The sequence below is a fragment of the Ceratotherium simum genome, chromosome 10 (genome assembly GCF_057802395.1).
Source record: "Ceratotherium simum simum isolate JZ-2026a chromosome 10, ASM5780239v1, whole genome shotgun sequence".
Taxonomy (NCBI): domain Eukaryota; kingdom Metazoa; phylum Chordata; class Mammalia; order Perissodactyla; family Rhinocerotidae; genus Ceratotherium; species Ceratotherium simum.
In genome coordinates, this window is record NC_141909.1 from 53154908 (window position 1) to 53175618 (window position 20711).

The window sequence follows — 20711 nt, forward strand, 5'->3', positions numbered from 1 at the left end:
TGTAATGAGTTTATTCTTTAATAAATTAATGTACTAATATTTTTAAATTTTGTTTTAATTTCTAATATTGTGAAATATTCATAAATGTAACCCACATAAACAAAAGCTCTTTGGAAGCCTCAATAATTTTTAAGAGTATAAAGACGATATAAAGTTTGAGAAGATATAAAGAGTATAAAGTTTGAGAACTGCTATACTATTACAATCAGTGGTTCAAATATCCTTGCAGCTAAATCTTGCTCCCATCCTTAAATTTTCTTTAGGATAGAGTCCTAGAACTGGGATTATTATATCAAAAGGTATGTACATTTTCAAAGCACTTGACACACATCAACTGCCTTCTAGAAGGTGTTTTTTTTTTTGGTGAGGAAGATTAGCCCTGAGCTAACATCTGTTGCCAATCCTCCTCCTTTTTGCTGAGGAAGACTGGCCCTGGGCTAACATTCGTGCCCATCTTCCTCCACTCTATATGGGACGCCGCCACAGCATGGCTTGACAAGCGGTGTGGCGGTGCGCGCCTGGGATCCCAACCTCCAAACCTGTGAACCCCTGAGCCGCCGCAGCGGAGTGCGCGCACTTAACCACTACACCACCAGGCTGGCCCCTCCAGAAGGTTTTTTTCAGTTTATACTGCTATTAATAGAATACGTGCATGCACATTTAATGGCACTTTCACCAAACCACAATACTTTAACTTGCATCAATATGATGGGCCAAAAAAACAATTTAAGTTAATTTGCATTTGTTTACTAGCAACTTTAATATTTTAATATTAAACACAATTTAAACATAGGTAAAAATATGATTATATGGCTATATTAATTACATATTAATATAATCACTATATAATTATTAATATATATTAAATACAATTATAATAACTTAATACTCTTCCCAAATTTAGTGAATTTTGCTGTTCTTCCTGGAAGGAATCTGGAGGGGCATAAATAAATAAAGGGTAAAGCTGATCATCTATGATTTTCCTCATTGAAAAAAAACTTCAAACTAATGTTTTTATTCTAGTTGGTCTAGTTTAGGACTTCAATTTAATTAATTTAAAACTCTGCTTTATTATCAATATGAAAAAGAACCAAATCAAATGCTACAAGTACCAATTATCTATTAAATTGTACAATTTTGGGCAAGTTACTTAACCATAGTTTCCTAAATAAAATTTAAGGGTAGAAAAAAAGATTTATTTGTAAGAATGATATTTAAACCACTGGTTGCAATAGCACAGCATTCTTTTTGGTGTCAGGATCCCTTTATGCTCTTAAAAATTATTGAGGACCACAAAGAGCTTCTGTTTCCATGGGCTATATTTATCAATATACAAGTATAGGCTTTTACTATTTATAAATGTCCTTTAAAGGGGTTCTTCCTCAGAAGAATAGTATATTGAAAAGAAAACTCTCTGGGACACATTTTTTCCTTGATAAAATAAAGCTGTTAAAAATGTAAGTTCTAGTATGCTGTCCTCATCTCAGAAGATCACATAGAGCACTTTGAAAACCACTAATCTAATTTATCTATAATTTTCTCTAATCTTTATGCACACTATAATACATTTTTGTGTGTGTGTGTGTATGAGGAAGATCAGACCTGAGCTAACATCCATGCCAATCCTCCTCTTTTTGCTGAGGAAGACCGGCCCTGAGCTAACATCTATTGCCAATCCTCCTCCTTTTTTTCCCTTTTTCTCACCAAAGCCCCAGTAGATAGTTGTATGTCATAGCTGCACAGCCTTCTACTTGATGTATGTGGGACGCCGCCAAAGCATGGCCGGAAAAGCGGTGGGTCGGTGCGCGCCCGGGGTCCAAACCCGGGCCACCAGTAGCAGAGCACGCACACTTAACCGCTAAGCCACGGGGCTGGCCCCCTATAATACATTTTTAAATGGAAGTTAATTTGTACAGTAAATGTATATAATTTATGAATAAAGTTTCTATGTTTTGTTCACCGCTTTTCCCCTCCATCATGACAGACAATAAATAATTGTTGAAGGAATCAATAAATTACATAGGATGAAAAGAGATTTATTAAAAAAAATTTCAGGAGACCCCTATGAATTACATGACTTATAAGAACGCTTCCAACTACAAAATCTATGACTTCCATTTCCATTTGTTCTCCTTTGTCCCTGCCACTACATATACATACACTGTGGGAAATACCTCAGAAAAGAGAGCCAAGAGATGATTATGAAAACAAAAACCTGGATTGAGATCTATATTTTCACTTTTTTTGGCAATTCCCACATTTACATTATTAAATTTTAGAAACTTTACATAAAGATTCCCCATCAAGTTTACGACAAAAAAAAATCACTAAAGATGCAGGAATTGCTATCATTGTAGTGAATTTTAAGGAAGCAAGATGAAACACTGATTATGTCAATAAATCTGGTTAGATGCAAAAGTCTAATTTGGGGTATTAGTTACTTAAAGTTTATCAGTGACAATTAGTACTATATCAATTGTGTGTGTTTCATGAATATTTTTGTTCTGAAATGTGTTTTTTAATATTTGAATGTGGGATGATTCTTAAGACTAACCTCAACTAAATTATTTCTAGCAAACTACAGCTCCAACTTGTTAATGGATCTCAACTGGAAGTTACCCACCAGAAGTACGCCTAGAGCCATCTTGTTAGTTATATAGGACAGAAATATAGTCATATATAACTTCGTTCTGAATCTAGTTAATCCCTTTCACTGAAATAATCAGTTAACATTTTTTACTGATGTAAAGTTTATTCACCATTTTAAAAAAATCAACGTCTACTCCTCATCAAATTAAACATTATTTCTCAGTTATTTATAAATGTGAGGCAAAAATAAACTACCCCTTATATAGCAAAATTTATTATGAAATAGTTCAACTAAAGAGAAACAGAATACATTCACGTACCCATCACTCTGCTTAACATCACCCAGCTTAACATTCACATTTTACCATAATTTGTTTCAGATTCTTAAGAAAAAAAATCATATGTAATTAAAGCCCCCATATCCCTTTTCTCTTCTCTTCAATCTCATTTTGTCCCTTTTCTCACTATTCTAAAATTGATGTTGCCCCATCTGTCCATATTTTTATAACTTTACTACATATGTATCAATAATAGTATTGTTTTTATGTACATAATTGGGACCATATTATATCTATTCTACTAAAAGTTTTTTATTAAAATTATGTTTGAAATAACTGAACTCTAGTTAATAAACGACAGGCATGCTAAACTGTTTAGTAGTCAAATATATTGATGTCTGCAACTTACTCTAAAACCCATCAACTGCTCATCTGTTTAAGGTGCTGGAGGATTTCACCCTCAGGGCAATACACCATAGCAAGACGCTGAATGGCTAAGAAGGCATCAAGGGCAGGCATCTGCTCCTAAGAAAGATAATGAAGAACTTATCCATTCTCTCCATCCTCTTTGCTAACTCTTCACATACCTCAATGTGATGATACTGCCCTAGAGAACTCTTGCACATATGTTCAGGAACCATGTGCAAGAATGTTCCCAAACTGGAAATAATCTAATGCCATCAGTAAGAGAGAATAAATACATCTTGGTATAGACAGATAACGGAATACTACACTTCGATTAAATTTAATTAAGATAAATCTCACAAAGTTGAATGAAAGAAGTCACTACAGAATATTATGGTGTGATTCCATTTGCATAAACTTCCAAGGGGTAAAACTATAATGAAAAGGTTATCCAAAAGTCAGGATAGTAGTTATTTTTAAGGAGAAACAAACATGGGCAGGAGCGTGGGACTTCTAACATAACGGACATGCTCTACTGCTTAACCTAGATGTTGTGACATGGGTAAACACTTCGTAATTATATTTAAACTGTATGTTTTATACATTCTCCTACATGCACATTCCACAGTTTTAAACAAAAAAAGATACTGAATTGCCCCATTACAATACTAAGCTTCCATTTAGTATTTTCATATAAAAATAAGATGCATATAAACTAAATTATTAAATTAACATCTCATTTTTACAGTTTTAACATAAAATTTCTTAGTTTCACTGTTTATAGGACTGTTTTCCAAAACACAGAAAATAACCAATTTTCTTTAATTCGGATTTTTTAAATTGTACCACACAACTTTGCACAAACACAATGACCCCTATATGACTGAGCATTGACCACACAGATAATGAACTTTACATGACTTTACATTATGTAAAGTCATACTGGTTCCTGCTACCTTGAAGAACTTCTAATATACAGAGTAGAAAACAGGACAAGTATAGATCCAAGACAACACAAATTTTAAAAAACAAAAAACCAAAAACTTCTGTAAGCAGTGGTTGCCTCTGGGCAGCAGGACTGAAAATGGGAAGGGGTAGAGAAGGGAGGCTTCTTTTCATTATAGGCTCTTTTATTCATTTAGTTTTTAAACAATGTGCATATATCACTTTGGTAACTTTTTAATGTAAAAATTGTTAAATCAATCTTCATGCAAACACTAGAAGACATTCATATTGTTTACAGTTGCTGTTTTCATGTTAACAATCAATCTCAGGTTACAAATTATGGAGATAAAAAAAGAGCTAATGCCCTACTACGCAGCAGTTAAAGGACAAATGAAAGAGGAGTTCTGAATTCCAACAGGGGGAAGAGAATGAAAGTGAAAAGAGAAGTTCAGGAACAGATTTCTGATGATGAGGATGGTGTTAATTCAGATATTCATAACTGGAAGAGAGGGAATCAAAATGTTTCTGCACAGAAATCTGTACAACCAAAGCTCAGCTGCATAATTCCTCCCTCTCTGCCAACAAAGCCAATGGCACACAAGTTATTTTTTCAGAAAGGGTGGGGTGCCTAGGCATTTGTAGTATAGATCAACAGCCACCCTGACTATAATATACAGACCACCTGACAAGACACAAAGATAGAGGTGACACAAAAAAGTTTCTCTTTAGTAGGTTCTCCATACTAATGGGAGAAAGACTGCTCCAATAGTTGAAAACTGCCCTAATCATTTGAGTTGACTCAAGGATATTACTAATTTAATTTCTGCCATATATATGAAGTAGCTCCTCCTAAGCAAAGGAGCAAAGTATTCTGGCCAACTGATGGAAGCAATCATTATTTTCAGACCATTCAACTGATGAGACTCTTCTTCCCATCCCTACAAGAGTCTGTGAACACCTATGTCCCATTAGATGAGATGTACAGTCATGCGTCACTTAACAAAGGGGATACGTTCTCAGAAATTCGTCGTTAGGCGATTTCGTCATTGTGCGAACATCACAGAGCGTACTTACACAAACCTAGATGGAATAGCCTACTACACACCTACGCTATATGGTACTAATCTTATGAGACCACTATAATATACGCAGTCAGCTGTTGACTGAAACATTGTTGTGCAGTGCATGACTGTAACGTAAATGTGCCATCAGTGATGCAGTTAAATGTCCAAAGAAACCTCAAAAATCATGTCCAAGTATCACCTGGTAAAAAAAAAAACATCCCTCCCAGACTCAAACAATTACAAATAATAATAGTGTATTTCCCAGGAGAGAAGGGTTTTGGGAGACTGTAAATGCTACCCTAAATAAATCAGGATGGGAGTGTTTTCCCTAGAAACACAAAAATAAGGGAATGGAGAAAGATGCCATGAAGCACCAAATGGAACCAAAGAAACCTAACAATGGGAGAGTGATGGTTCACTGAGAGATAAAGAATAGGCTAAATTACATTTGAAAAACAAAAATAATTAGTTTAGTTATATATAGTGGTGAATATGGCAGTGGGTTGGGGAGGAGGAGAGGGAAAAGCAGAATTAGAGTAGAAGAAAGAAGGCTAGCCACAAAGGTGAAAGACACAGCACAGCAAAACACAGAATAGAGAAAGGGATAACTGGGGTAGGGAAAGGAGGCTAAATAAGTTCTAATATTGATAATAAACTATTCCAGTCACTTTCCTTATTTACTAGAGACGGTGGGCTTCAAAATACTTTTGTTGTTTAAAAATTCAAATATTAAAATGCTTAAATAACTGATTAATCACTCTTCCTAAATCTGTAAACTCTTTTTCTGAACTTGTGGCCTAGAAGCACCTACATCACAATCATCTAGGGCACTTATTAAAAACGCAGATTGATAAGCTAAACCCCAGGCCTAATGAATCAGAATCTGAGTTGAAGCCAGGTGATTCTGTTATACCAAAGGTTGAAAATTACTGCTTTAAAAGGTATACTACCAGGTAGGTGTTAATTTTTTCTTTGAATAGTTACAGTGTACAGACACCAGACAGAGATCAAGTTGAGGGCCTCATGCCTTTTAAAAATTTGCCAACCCCAACATTAGCAGGACCTGCCTAACTGAGTAGCCAGGAGTTTAATGCAGCAAATAATAACTGCTTACTCATATGTGCTTGGTACTTTGTCAAAGGCTGAAAAAGAGAAATAGAATAAAACATCTCTGATCTCAAAGAGCTTATATTCTTATTCTCATTGGTGAAGACATTCTTCTTAACCTAGGCAAATGCTATTCATTCTTCTAAACCGGAATTTAACTTCTCAGTGGTCTGGTTCCATTCTTCACTTATTTTACCCATGTTACCAAGCCCTGTTTTCCCATAAGAATCTAAGTTTGTGAGGATAGAGCCCACGTTTTCTAGCCTTCTGTGCCCTGTTTGTTGCTTAGGACAATGATGACCACATTGTGGAGAATCTGATATTGAACTGGGTTAGGAGACTTGGCAATTTTTGAGATTCAACAGTTATATGCAAAGTAATTAAAAACTCCAAATATCAGACCTAAACAAAGGCAGAGCTAAAGTAAATTTCAACCACCCCAATAAAACACATCAAAAAGTTAATAAACAAAGATTTTGTATTCCCCAGAAGATTCTCAAAGTGCCTGGTATGTATAGTAGACTCTTAAGAAGGAGAGAGAGTATGACAAATGGAATGAGATTACTAATCATGGAAAGGTTAAATTCAAGGTAAGTATAGGGCCGGCCCCGTGGCTTAGCGGTTAAGTGCGCGCGCTCTGCTACTGGCGGCCCGGGTTCAGATCCTGGGCGCGCACCAACGCACCGCTTATCCCGCCATGCTGAGGCCGCGTCCCACATACAGCAACTAGAAGGATGTGCAGCTATGAATACAACTATCTACTGGGGCTTTGGGGGAAAAATAAATAAATAAAAATTAAAAAAAAAAAAAGGTAAGTATAATGTTAGAGTTTAGAGACCTCTAGATTTTGTAAACTCATAAATGAAGTTTTACACACACACACACACACACACACACACACACACACACACTTTAATAGAACAAGGCATCATATTAAACAGTATTTGCCCTCCTAAAAGAATATGAGGTAAAATTACAGCAGAAATAAACCTGTCTTTCTATCTAGAAATTCAAAGTAAATTCCCAACCCCTTGTATTTCCATCTCCCCTAGGCCCATCCTAAACAACCAATGTCACAAACAATGCTTCAACTATGAAAAAATTCTAACAGTGAAAAAAAGTTGTAGAAATTAAATAAATGCATCATCTTCTCTCTGATGAAAAAAGGAACTAGTTTGAACACATTTTCAAAATCATTGGTTAATTCATTTGGTTGCATATTATCACCAAAATTATCACCGAGCAACTTAATTAAGGTTTTATTTACTCTTAAGGAAATAAAGACCATTTCAAACAAAGCATCACTTGGTGTGGACTAGCATGAGCAGCTCCAGGCTGTAAGCCCCGCCATTAAGCACTGCACAACCTTGAGCCGGTCATAGGACCTCTTTGGGCCGCTGTTCTTCATCTATGCAAGTGAGGCAGTTGAACAATCTTCACTTTTTCAGCGCTAAAGTTGTTTAAATTGGTAATTCTAAGTTTAATCTGATGATTCAGGTTAAACTTATATTCAACCTTATGAAAGGAAAAGAGTGGGACAGAGACCTAATACCTAATAAGTCTTACTGGCTTCCCTTGCTTCTCCTTGAAGCCCCACCTCAGTCTTCCTCACATAACAAGAAACTGAAATATATGACTGGTATCTTGGTATCTATTTTATTTAAATTGCACCAGTGTCTCAATTTTAAGAAACTAAATTTTTCTACTCTTTAATAAATAAAATCTTAATTATTTGCTTATTTGTGTGTCCCCTGATTTTTCTCTTATGGGTCACTAGCTTTTAAAAACACAGACACAAACACACACACACGCAAAGGGCAAAAAAAAGTTTCATTACATTTTTCACACAGATCAGACTAGAAGTAAATACAGCCTCTGCTTACTCAAAGGCTGACTAAACCAGCAATATGCAAACAAAGATGATAGCAAATGGCTCAGAGCTGAATCGGTAAAATGTCTGCTGTGTCTTTCTTGTAAGACCACAAAATTAAGATCTGTTAACATCAACAATCCTTTCAAAGAGTAAGAAATAATAACTGACTGCCTTTCTATCTTCCTTTTCATATGACAGATCTTCAAGCACTTAGAAAGTTAATAACAGTGAGTTCCCAAGGAACCATCCTAAATATCATTATAGTCAATAATAAATGACTTGGCAAGTTTTATTCCGAAAAACTTTATTTGTAATCACTGCATGTTAAAATTTTACTTTCATTCAAATTTTTAGTTTTATAAATAACTTTCCTAAGTAAAATACCACTGCATCCAGCTTCTTAGAGTACCTAGAACTATAAAGCACACCATAATGTACACTTGCCAAAATCTCCTAATTTCAATGATAATCAATACTTCAGGAAAAGATTGAGCAATCTTTTACTTTCACAGAAAGTATTACTTTTTCTATTCAAAACAAGCAAATTTCAAGAACAGTAGTACAGAAGGAAGGTCAATACTTTTTCTTTTTATACAAATTGAAATATTACATGTTTCCTTAGAAGGTAGTTATGCTTCTAAAGTTCTTACAGCAAGTTTCCAGTGTGAATTATAAAACTTTATTATTTTTTTCTAATAGTAAATGACGCATTCTAGTCTTTCTTCCTCTTTATTTAATAATCACTTTTACTTGTTATCTAAATGACCATTCACTTTACTTAAACTTCTGTTTAGTTTTCAAAATTAAATGTTAGTACAATTTCATTAACTTAAAGGAAAGAAAAAGAAAAGAACAGTCAATAAGCAACATCTATGACTAAGTTGTCCCAAAACTTCCCTTTCACTAAAATGCCAAAACAAAACCATTGCCCCTGAATTTTTTTCTTAACACCCATATCACACATGAATAGTACAGTTTTACTTAATTGTAACTTCCCGGCTACCTCCACAAATACAATTAGATTTTTTTAAATTAAAATTTGACCTAGTTCACTTTGTGGTATAAAAAAGAAAGAAAGAAAAATCTCCTTTAGTCTTAAGTCATACAGGAAAAAAAAAAAAATCACACAAAATATAAAAAATACCTTACCAAGAAGATCTAAAACTTTCCCGAATTTGAATGCTTTGTTTCCCTCTAGTAATGAAGTGTAATCAGGCATATGACTGACTACACACATTTTTTCAGAGAGTTAAAGAACACATTCAGCCATGTTCTTCAACAGGTAAGAACCACCCTCTGTTTATCAGCTCAGCAAATAGCCAGAAGCAAACATTCAAAATCCTAACAAGTTACCTTCAAATATTCTCCTTTTCTTTAGATATTGTCCTTTCGGCTTGAAAATAAAAAGCAATCCGGCAAGTTTTATGCTGTTAAAATGGCTCCTGTAGATTAGGGAAGTGGTGTCTGTGCTTCAGCTTATGAGTCATACATGAAACTAAGTGTGTCTAAGGGAGGCACGCCCATGTTGCTGTGGACCCAATTATTCTGCTAGGTCAAACATGCAAATCTACAGGTAAAAACAGGGGAGAGGTATAGAAAAAGGAGGGAGGTAGAGCCAAGGAGCAAGATCTACCATGATTAAACCATTATTCAGCTCATGTTAATTACCATAATTTAAAATTAATAAAATAGAATCAGAATCTACAAGGAAGCAAAATTAAAAATTGTATGTTGTTTTAACACATAAAATCTCAATTTTTAAAAATTATTTTAATATATTAAGTAAATCAAACAATGAAAGAAAAAAAAAGTATGGGAGGGAATGGAAGGGAGAGAGCAAACTTTCTGGTTTTTTTCTAACAATGGACTGGTGAGTCTAACCTGGCTACTCATTAACCCTCATACGAAAGGTGTATATTGCTATGTAATCTGGAAAAGCTAGCAAACTGCAATACCAGATGCAGATTTATAAGTTCACTAAACAGATAAAATCCACCAGAAAATACAAAGTTCAGTGGAAAAATAAGTGTGAATTAATCTGGTTTACAGCATAAAAAAAACAAACTCAGGGTTAGAAAGGAACTGAAGTCCAATATAGCAAAATGATTTTAAATAGGACTGCAAGCTTGATAAAATCCTATTTAAAACAAATTATCAATGCAATCATGGTTCATAACTCCATTACTTCCAAATGACAGCCACAGTTTTCTTTACCTTTCAAACAAAATTTCCCAAAAATAAAAGCTTACCACGTGCCAGGCACCCTGCTACGTACGGCTCTGTTGCACCACACATGACGAGCCTAAGGGTGCCAACAAAAGATGTGGCCAGCAAAGCTTTCTGCTCTCCAAGTCACCATACATCTAACAAGGTGCCCAAGCAGTTCAAACGTTGCTGCAACTACCTACCCTGTCCTCTGGGTGAATATTTATTAATTTATTCTAAGAGCTTAAATTGATCAAAATGAATGGAAAGCATTAAGCACTTCCAAAAGTGCTTTAAATGATGAAATGCTACTACTCATTAGCTAGCCTTCATCCTAATATTTTACAAAAAGTAAATAGGATTTAGCAAGGTTTTCTCCCTTTAATTACTGGGAAGTAATTATTTTGCCTTACTACAGGCACAGCTGAGAGGACAAACTGTCACTGACTTAGGAACTTTACAAACTGCTACAAAATGTAACGAATGTGAACCACCTTTCTGCCCACTAAGTGCCTATTTATTCCATTCCACTGAACACTGTGTGATTTATCTTTTTTACTAAAATAATCTCCATGGTTTAACAAATTATTAATAAAAACAATGTAAAAAGAAAAATACACCACTTTTTCTACTGTCAAATGTCATATTTATCTTACTTTAGAGCTCATTTATCCAGGATGACTATTTGGAACCCAAACATCAAGAAAAAACGTCGTCTGAGCAGTCACAGGAGATGTTCACTGGAACACCCCCAGGTCATTTCCCAGAGCTGAAATTTATTTTAGACAAAATTCATGTAAGGCTAATAATTTGATTATCTCTTAGCTAATTAGAAATAGAAATTATAAGGAGTGAAAGAGGGAATAGTGAAAGGATGATGTTAAAACAAACAAGTGACAAAGTGGATAATGAGAGATTTAAAAAACCTATAAAACTATAAATAAATATAACTTCAAAAGTAGTGGAATCTGGGGGCTGGCACAGCGGTTAAGCGCCTGAGCTCCACTTTGGCGGCCCGGGGTTCACGGGTTCGGATCCCAGGCATGCACTGACACACCGCTTATCAAGCCATGCTGTGCTAGTGTCTCATATAAAGTAGAGGAAGATGGGCATGGATGTTAGCCCAGGGCCAATCTTCCTCAGCAAAAAGAGGAGGATTGGCATCGGATGTTAGCTCAGGGCTAATCTTCCTCACACACACACAAAAGTACTGGAATCTGAAGCTATCCTGTAAGGTCAGTAAGTTCTATATACTCCTTAAGTATATCACCATACAGTAAGTGCCTCGAAGTCAGCATTATGATGATAATGGTTTTTAAAAGACAAAGTGAGTAACATCAAGTGTGTGAAATTTTTTATAAAGTATGGATACATGAAAGGATAAGCCTCTGCTGTTGAGAAAATCAATTTATATAAAGCACCTTGTTACTTGATGAGGGCAGATATTTGAAATGTAATTTAAAAGAAGTACTTTTGGCCACCAGTAGGCAGAAGTGAAATAAGAGACATAAAGTGAACAGAAATAACTTAGCTGTTCCTAAGGAGATGATTCCAGAGTTGCTATTACAACATATTGCCCCTTTGCTCAGGGGTGTCCCTATAAGCATTATTTTAGCACCTACAGGAATTGTATCCTGGTTCTACTCACAGCCCCAAGAAATCAATCTCCACAGTAAAATATTGGCAAACAGTTCAGCACAGATACTAGAGTCAATCTACTTGGGTTCAAATCCCAGCTCTGCTACCTATTAGTTGTGTAATCTCGGGCAATTTCTTAACAATCCCATGCCTTCACTTCCTTTTCTATAATTTAGGCTAATTGTACCCACTCTTAAAGGATTATTATGAAAATTAAAATCAGTCCATGTACTACTATTCAGAATATAGAAAGAACTTTCACAACTCAAAAATAAGAACACAGACTAGTTTTTTAAATGGTCAAATGATCTGAACAGATACGTCACCAAAGAAGACATGCACATGGAAAATAAGCATAGAAAAGATTTCAACAGCATTACTTAACAGGGAAATGCAAATTAAAGTCGCAATACCACTACACACCATTAGGGTAGCTTAAGAAAAAAAAAAGGGACAGAACCCAGTGCTGGTGAGGATATGGCGCAACTACAGCTCTCATACATTGTTGGTGGGAATGCAAGATGGTACAGCCTATTTGGAAAACAGTTAAGCAGTTTCTTATAATAAACATACACTTATCATATGATCCAGCAGTCCCATGCCTAGATATATAGCCAAGAGAAAGGAAGATATATGTCTATAAAAAATTTCTTCGTGAATATTTATAGCAGTTTTATTCATAATCACCAAATACTGGAAACCCAAATGTCTATCAACTGCAGAGTAGATAAACACATTGTGGTATATCCATATAATGGAGTGCTACCAGCACCTAAAAAGGTATGAACTTCTGAACTTCTGATATACACTACAACATGGATGAATCTAAAAGCATTAGGCTGGGACCAGCCTGGTGGTATAGCGGTTAAGTGCACGCTCTCCGCTTTGGCAGCCCAGGGTTCGGATCCTGGGCGCGCACCAATGCACCACTTGTCAAGCCATGGTGTGGTGGCGACCCATATAAAGCAGAGGAAGATGTGCACAGATGTTAGCCCAGGGCCAATCTTCCTCAGCAAAAAGAGGAAGATTTGCATCAGAAGTTAGCTCAGGCCCAATCTTCCTCAAACACACACACAAAAAAGCATTAGGCTGAGCAAAATAAGCCAGATTCAAACTATACACTATACGATCCATTTATATGACACTCTGCAAAAGGCAAAACAAAAAGCACAGAAATCATATCCATGGTTGTCAGGGGTTGGGAATGACTACAAAGGAATTGTCTGGGGTGATGGAAATATTCTGTATGATGACTGTGGTATTGGTTTTATGACCTGTATATGTTTTCAAAATCATAGAACTGTACAACTAAATAAGGCAAATTGTACTGTATATAAACTATCTCAATAAACCTGACTTTAAAAAGAAATCTAGTTTATGTCTAATACAGATATTAATACAATATGGGTACAAAGTAAGCATTTCACAAACATTAGCTGTTACTATCATTACGTTTCATAGTAGAAGCAACCAGTATCAAATACTTCAGTGTGACAAACTTTAACTAAATCTCTAAACTTTCATGTAAATTTTCACATGGCATCTTAGCCTTGTGACAGAAATATAATATACCTGTACATACTGTATGTTTATTTCTTTTATTTTTTTTTATTTTTCTTTTGGGTGAGGAGGATTAGCCCTGAGCTAACACCTGTTGCCAATCCTCCTCTTTTCGTTGAGGAAGATTGGCCCTGGGCTAACATCCATGCCCATCTTCCTCTACTTTATATGTGGGACACCTGCCACAGCATGGCTTGACAAGAGGTGTGTAGGTCCACGCCTGGGATCTGAACCTGTGAACCCCGGGCTGCTGAAGCAACAAGCACGAACTTATGTATGTTTATTTCTAAAATTAGATACATATATGGTCAGTATATACATTAATATAAAGCTGTCATGGTAGCTTGGGGGAATTTTCAACACATATCTGAACTATTAGCTGAGAAAGATTAAGTCAACTGAATGAATTTATCAAATGCCAACTAAAATTAAGGCATCGTTTCTTTCTTTCTCTAAAATAGAACTTAAGAAAACAATTTACTGTGTAAGTAAGGATTCTCTTATTCCCTTTTATTGTAACTTCTTCCCCTTGAACTCAGATTTGAAAACTTCTAGTACATAAAAATACAGAACAGTCTAATTTTCATGTCTAGGAAACCTGGGCTAATAAAAGGCTTGGTTTGAATCTGTCCCCTAGGTCAGGAGCTAAAATGCTATCACTACCAGAGATGCAAGAAGAAAAGATCAAACCACTTAAATGATAAATGACCAAAATCATTGTTCTCTACTATTTAAATATAAAAATAAAATTCAAAAGACTAAGATTCAGTGTTATAAATCTTTCAGTGGGACAGAATTAATTTTATTGATGTTAACACCTCTCAAAGTGTCATCCCAGGTCCTGAGCAATGTGTAGCATTTCCAAATATGAGCTTAAATGTAAAACATAGTTAATTCTCTATTATCTATCACTAGCTTGGTTAAACCAAGGCCTCCTTCCCACTTCTGCCCAGGTAAGTTAGTAGGACCCATCCATAAGGAATGTCCTCCTGGACAAGTGTCTATGCGTTTTAAGAAGCATACCAAAGTCAAAAGGGGCCACAGCTTTGTCTGTTTTTGCTCACTACTGTATTCCTATCACTAAGACAGAGCCCAACACAGCAGAAACTCAGAGACATGAATGAATAACATTTCTAAAACAGTTCATTGAGAGGAACCTGTAGCCTAACAGGATTTTACTACCTATTAAAATATTTTTACAAGACATGATTTGGCCCATGATTTGATATAGGTGAATTCATGTAACTATATGTGCTACAAGATTCTACTGTAGGTGTGATTTGGGGTGTTATTCTTTCCTTTCTCATCAAAAATAACCCAGAACTGATTGTACAATTATATTCTTTACGATGCTCCCAAGTAACATGGTGACTGCAATTCCAAGTTTCACACAGACATGATATTGTACTTCTTACAATTATATTTTAAATTCAATACTAAAGAATATATTTTTTACTTCAATGGGTTGTAACCAGGGATGCACCTCTGAATTACCTACAGGAGCTTTGTGAAGACACATGCCTGCTCCTGATACAGATTCAGTACTATGGGTGGAACCCAGGCTTATGAGAACCACTGCTGTTGCTATGTAGCCCTAGAACCTAATGTAGTCAGTGCTCTTCACACAGCAGCCACTCAAAAAGACAACTTGTCACCTTACTATTCAATAATCTCTAAATATTGTGGAGAGGAAAATCCTTGATATTTTACATTGAGTTTAGAGTGAAACTTAAGCTCCTCCTTGGCTACTTTTCAGGTAAAAGCATCATATTATAGAAAAATAATATCACAACAACATCCTAACTGTCCCTTTCCCTATCACCAACTGTCTACTTTCAATTCACTTTTCACTCTGCTATCAGAGAAATCTTCCTAAAGAACAACTCTGTGAGTGACATGATTATCACTCATGGCTCAAAAACAAACAAAATTTGATTCCCTAGAGGCAAAATAAAAAGCTAGACTATTAATCACGGTGTTCAAGGCTTTCACAATCTGACCTCAATCTACCCGTTTCCAGCCCTATCTTCTCTACTCCCCACCTCTCCCCACTGTGTGTCTGTCTTTCTGTCTGTCTGTCTCTCTCTCTCACACACACACACATACACACACACACACCAACCTTACTGAAAGCTTCTAGATTGCTCCATTCCTATTTGTTTGCCTTCCCTGGGCTTGTCAAACACATACCTTATTTCCTACCCTGTCCCTTATCTCTGCCTACGGATCCATCCTTCATAGTATCAGTTTAAACGGCTTCTCTGCATGAAGACTTCCCTCAATAGCCCCACTTATAATTATTATTACAAGAACTTATCACAAGGCTGAAAGGGACCTTAGAGATCTTCAATCCAGTCCGGTGTTTTTAAACTTCTCTGTTAAGCAGCTGAATTCTTATAAAAATCCTCAAAGGATCTCGATAGTATATACATGTAAGTCTTCGTTGTTTTAAGAAAGCCTAAAACATGGATTCAATTCAACTTCATTTTAAAAATAGAGAAAAGAGACCTATAGAGCAAGGTGACTTGATCAATGTCAAGTTAATGACTGATGTGAGGTACTCCTAGGTACTCTTTCATTTAAAAAATATTTACTGAACACCTACTATGTGCCAGGCACTGCTCTAGGCCCCTATATATACAGCAGTGAACAAAAGAGATACATTGTTGATAAATGATCCCTACCCACATGGTGCTTACATTCTAGCAAGGGAAACAGATAAACATTATAAACTCAATACACACTATGTTAATTATAAATAAAAGAGAAGATATTAATAAGATATATAGTATGCTAGTGATAAGGATAAAGGAGAAAAAAATAAAATAGCAAAGAGGAGAATACGACATTTTAGACAGACTAGCTAGGGAGGATTTACTTTTGCCAGGTCACTTTTTGAGTAAGGACCTCTAACCATGTAGACACATCTAAAGAACATTCCAGGCAGAAAAAAGCCTGTACAAAGACTCTAACAGGGAGCTTGCCCGATATGTTCAAGGAAAGCAAGGAGGCCAGTATGGCTCAAGTAGAGAAAATAAGGAGCAGAGTAACAGGAGGAGGGAGAGTACTAGAAACTAACGGAGAGCCTCACAGTTTAGAGACTTTAATTGGAGCGTTTTGAGTAGATGAGTCTTAAGATTTGACTACTGTGTTGAAAACAGACTGCAAAGGGGCAAAGATGGAAGCAAGGAGAAGCTAACACAATAACCCAGAAAAGATGATAATGACTGAGACAAAGAAGGCAGCAGAACAGTAAACTATGCTTAAAATTATGGATATGTTTTTGAGGAATATCCAAAAAGATTTCTGTATGGGCAGAAAGTGAGTTGTGGGGGAAAGAAAGGCTTCAAAACTCCATTTTTGGCAACTTGAAGACTAGTTGCCAAAACTGAGATAGGAAAGACTAATGACTGCGATATCAAGAGTTCAGTTTTGAACACATTAAGCTGAAGATGCTCATTAGCTATCCAACTGGAGATGTCAAATTGGATATATTGTCCTGGAGATGAATACACAGTCCTGAAGCCCAGGGTAGAGGTCTAGGCTAGATATATAAATTTGGGAGTCATTAACAGACATAAGATATTAAAACTACAGACATGGGCTGGCCCGGTGGCGTAGTGGTTAAGTTCGTGTGCTCCACTTCGGTGGCCCGGGGTTTGCAGGTTTGGGTCCTGGGCATGGACTGACGCACCGCTAGTTAAGCCATGCTGTGACAGTGTCCCATATAGAGCAGAGGAAGATGGGCATGGATGTTAGCCCAGGGCCAATCTTCCTCAGCAAAAAGAGGAGGAATGGCATCAGATTAGCTCAGGGCTAATCTTCCTCACACACACACACACACAAAAAAACTACAGACAGAAAAGATAACAATGACAGACTCTGGGGATATTTCGAAACTTAGAGGTAGGGGAGATGAGGTAAAACTAGCAAAGAAGGCTGAAAAGGAGTACCCAGAAGTGTAGCAGGAAAACAAGGCAAAAGTGGGTATCATCCTGGAATCTGAGTGTTTCCAAGAGGAGGGATTGAGCAACTGTGCCAAATGCTGATGACCGATCAAATAAGATGAAGTCTGAGAAAAAAATGACAGTTGAATTTAGCAACATGGATGTCACTGTTGATTTTGAAAGAATTTTCATGGTGTAGTAGAAGTAAAAAATTTTTTTGATTAGAGTTTAAGAGAGAATGAGAGGTGAGAAACTAAAGATAGAAAGTAATTTTGTTGTGAAGAGATCAAGAAAAGATTTTTGGGGGGCGCAGGGGGCGGGGAGCCTGCTGTTTAAGAAAAGCAGTGCCTTTTCTATTGCCCAGAACATTTCATTTTGTGTATAAGTTAATTTTGTACAAGTCTGTCTCTGTATTGATAAACCAGTACCCCTCTTGAGGGCAGGAATGGTACCATGCAGTTTCTACAACAAGTTACTTCACATGACTATAGGATTTCAGCTTCCTTTTCTGTTAAAATGTTGAGAGTCTAGAGATCTGGTAATTTTGAAGATCCATTTCAGTTCTGACATTTTATGATTCTATAGCCTCTCTAAGTCTTCGAATAGTGTTTGAGGAACTGAGAACAAAAAGTATATTGAGGCTACATTTAAAAAAGAAGTCTCCTGGGGCCGACCCCGTGGCTTAGCGGTTAAGTGCGCATGCTCCGCTACCGGTGGCCCGGGTTCGGATCCCGGGCGCGCACCGACGTGCTGCTTGTCCAGCCATGCTGAGGCGGCGTCCCACATACAGCAACTAGAAGGATGTGCAACTATGTCATACAACTATCTACTGGGGCTTTGGGGAGAAAAAGGGAAAAAAAGGAGGAAGATTGGCAATGGATGTTAGCTCAGGGCCGGTCTTCCTCAGCAAAAAGAGGAGGATTGGCAGAGATGTTATTAGCTCAGGGCTGATCTTCCTCACAATAAATAAATAAATAAATAAAAAGTCTCCTCATCAAGTTTTTAAATACTTTATTCAAAGTAATACATAAAATTACCAGATATTCAGAATAATCAGAAATTTTACAAATTCCTCCAAAGTTTAATTACATTTACTACACTTTACTAATAAAAAGGAAAAAAAAACTATACTAATATTCTAGAAACTTTTTATCTTATGGCAGTAGGATATTTAAGCAAATGGGCTTTAAGCACAAGTTCAAAAAAGCTCATACACGAAACCTCCACGCTCTTAAAAAAAAAAAAGACACCTTCTGCCATTAGCAAAATTTAAGACAATACGATAGAAGGCAAGCCTCTTATTTTAAACTAGCCTGATATAGACTATGTCTATTTTTATTTGATATTTATTATTTATCTATAAAACAAATTAAAGACACTGTTTACAAGGAGATTAAGAAAAGCTTAGTATTATGGCTTTAATTCTCATAAACAGATGCACTTGATGTTAATTCATAATTGCTTGTGGACTTACGATTTATTTACTTGACCTTTTGCTTTAGGACTGATTCACAGAATGCTTAGCCTCGAAGATTAAAATCCAGCAATGTGAAAAAAAATTACCTTGCTATTATTTTTGCTCTCTAATAAAAAGAAGAACCAAATACAAACAGAAAAATAGGGGAATTTTGGGAATTTTAGGATATGTTAAAGAAACAAGAACTTCAATTTCTCTTAATTACATTGCTCGTCAAAACAGAGAAATGAAGAAACTAACATTAGCAACTAGCCATGTAGTCCAAAAGCACGGGCTTTAGAATGGATGACACAGGTTTGAGTCCCAACTCCACTACTAACTAGGTGTGTGACCTAGGGCTATGTAAACTCTCTAAGCCTATGTTTTCAGTTCTAAGGGATAATGATAATCCCTATTTTACAAAAAATTCACTTAAATTGTTTATTATAGTGCCAGGAGGACATATAATCTGTTCTCTAATATTTATCAAACAAAAAGCGGGGATAAACAAACATACTAGCAGTATATCCATACTCAGCAATAAATGAAATAAACTATTGATAAATAGAACTTGGATGACTCTCAAAAGCATTATGCTGAGTGAAAGCCAGTGTCAAAAGGTTACATACTATATGATTTATATGACACTCTCTAACAGACAAAACTATAATGATGGAGAACAATCAGTGGCTGTAGGGGTAAGGATTAGGGGGAGGGTATGACTATAAAGAGAGGGCATGAGGGAGTTTTGAGGGATGATGGAATTGTTCCTATATCCTGATTATGGTGGTGGCCACACAAATTTATACATGTGTTAAAATTCACATAATTGTATACTGAAAAACTCCAATAGCCCAAAAACTCATCACTCCAGTTCATAATCATGAGAAAATATCAAACAAAATCAAATTGAGGGACCAGTACTCTTTTAAAGTGTCAAGGTCAAAAAAAAAACAAGGAACCATCACAGATTTGAGAGGATTAAGGAGACATGACAACGAAATGCAATGTGGGATATCCTGGATGAATTCTGGAACAGAAAAAGGACATTAGTGGAAAAACTATGAAAATCCTAATAGAGTCTATAGTTTAGTTAGTAGTATTGTACCAATGTTAATTTCTTAGTTTTGATCATTGTACTGTGATTATGTAAGATGTTAAAATTAGTGGAAGCTGGATGAAGAATATACAGGAACTCTCTGTACTATTTATGCCATTCTTCTGTATGTCTAAAATCATTTCAAAGTAAGTTAAAAAAAATTAAATGCCAGAATCTTTAAGAAAAAGTAAGGTTTGCAATAATTTCATAAAGCAAAAATACAATATGTCTTTCTCTTTCAAAAAAAAACAAGGCCATCCTGCATATTTTGATTACCTTAGTGTAAGTTTGATTACCCAGTGTAGGTTTTACATATTCTAAGATCATATATGTTATCTGAAAGGGATAAAACAGATTCTACCATAAGTTATATGACTTAGCCATGCTCACTTCCAGTTTATATGTTTACAACTTTAAAAATTCTATCAACATTTGAATTTTCAATTCAAGAATGTCTTTTTTCTTATAGAATTTCTCATAAATTCTACCTCTTATTATTCCTATTAAAAAAACAAAACAAAAAAAAACCTTTAACAGTCTACCAG

The 20711-nt window shown here is 35.8% G+C and overlaps 1 protein-coding gene across 4 annotated transcripts in view; it reads right to left on the reverse strand.

Moving 5' to 3' along the window:
• ELF1 (E74 like ETS transcription factor 1) overlaps positions 1-20711 on the reverse strand; it is a 111258-nt gene that overhangs the window by 71667 nt on the left and 18880 nt on the right. The window contains exon 1 of one of the 4 annotated variants that reach the window (XM_087436007.1): positions 9615-9724. The exons of the other annotated variants lie outside the window; for them this stretch is intronic. The gene's annotated coding sequence lies outside the window, so the exon portion shown is untranslated. Of the gene's footprint in view, positions 1-9614; positions 9725-20711 lie in introns of those variants that run through there. 4 annotated transcript variants of the gene reach the window in all.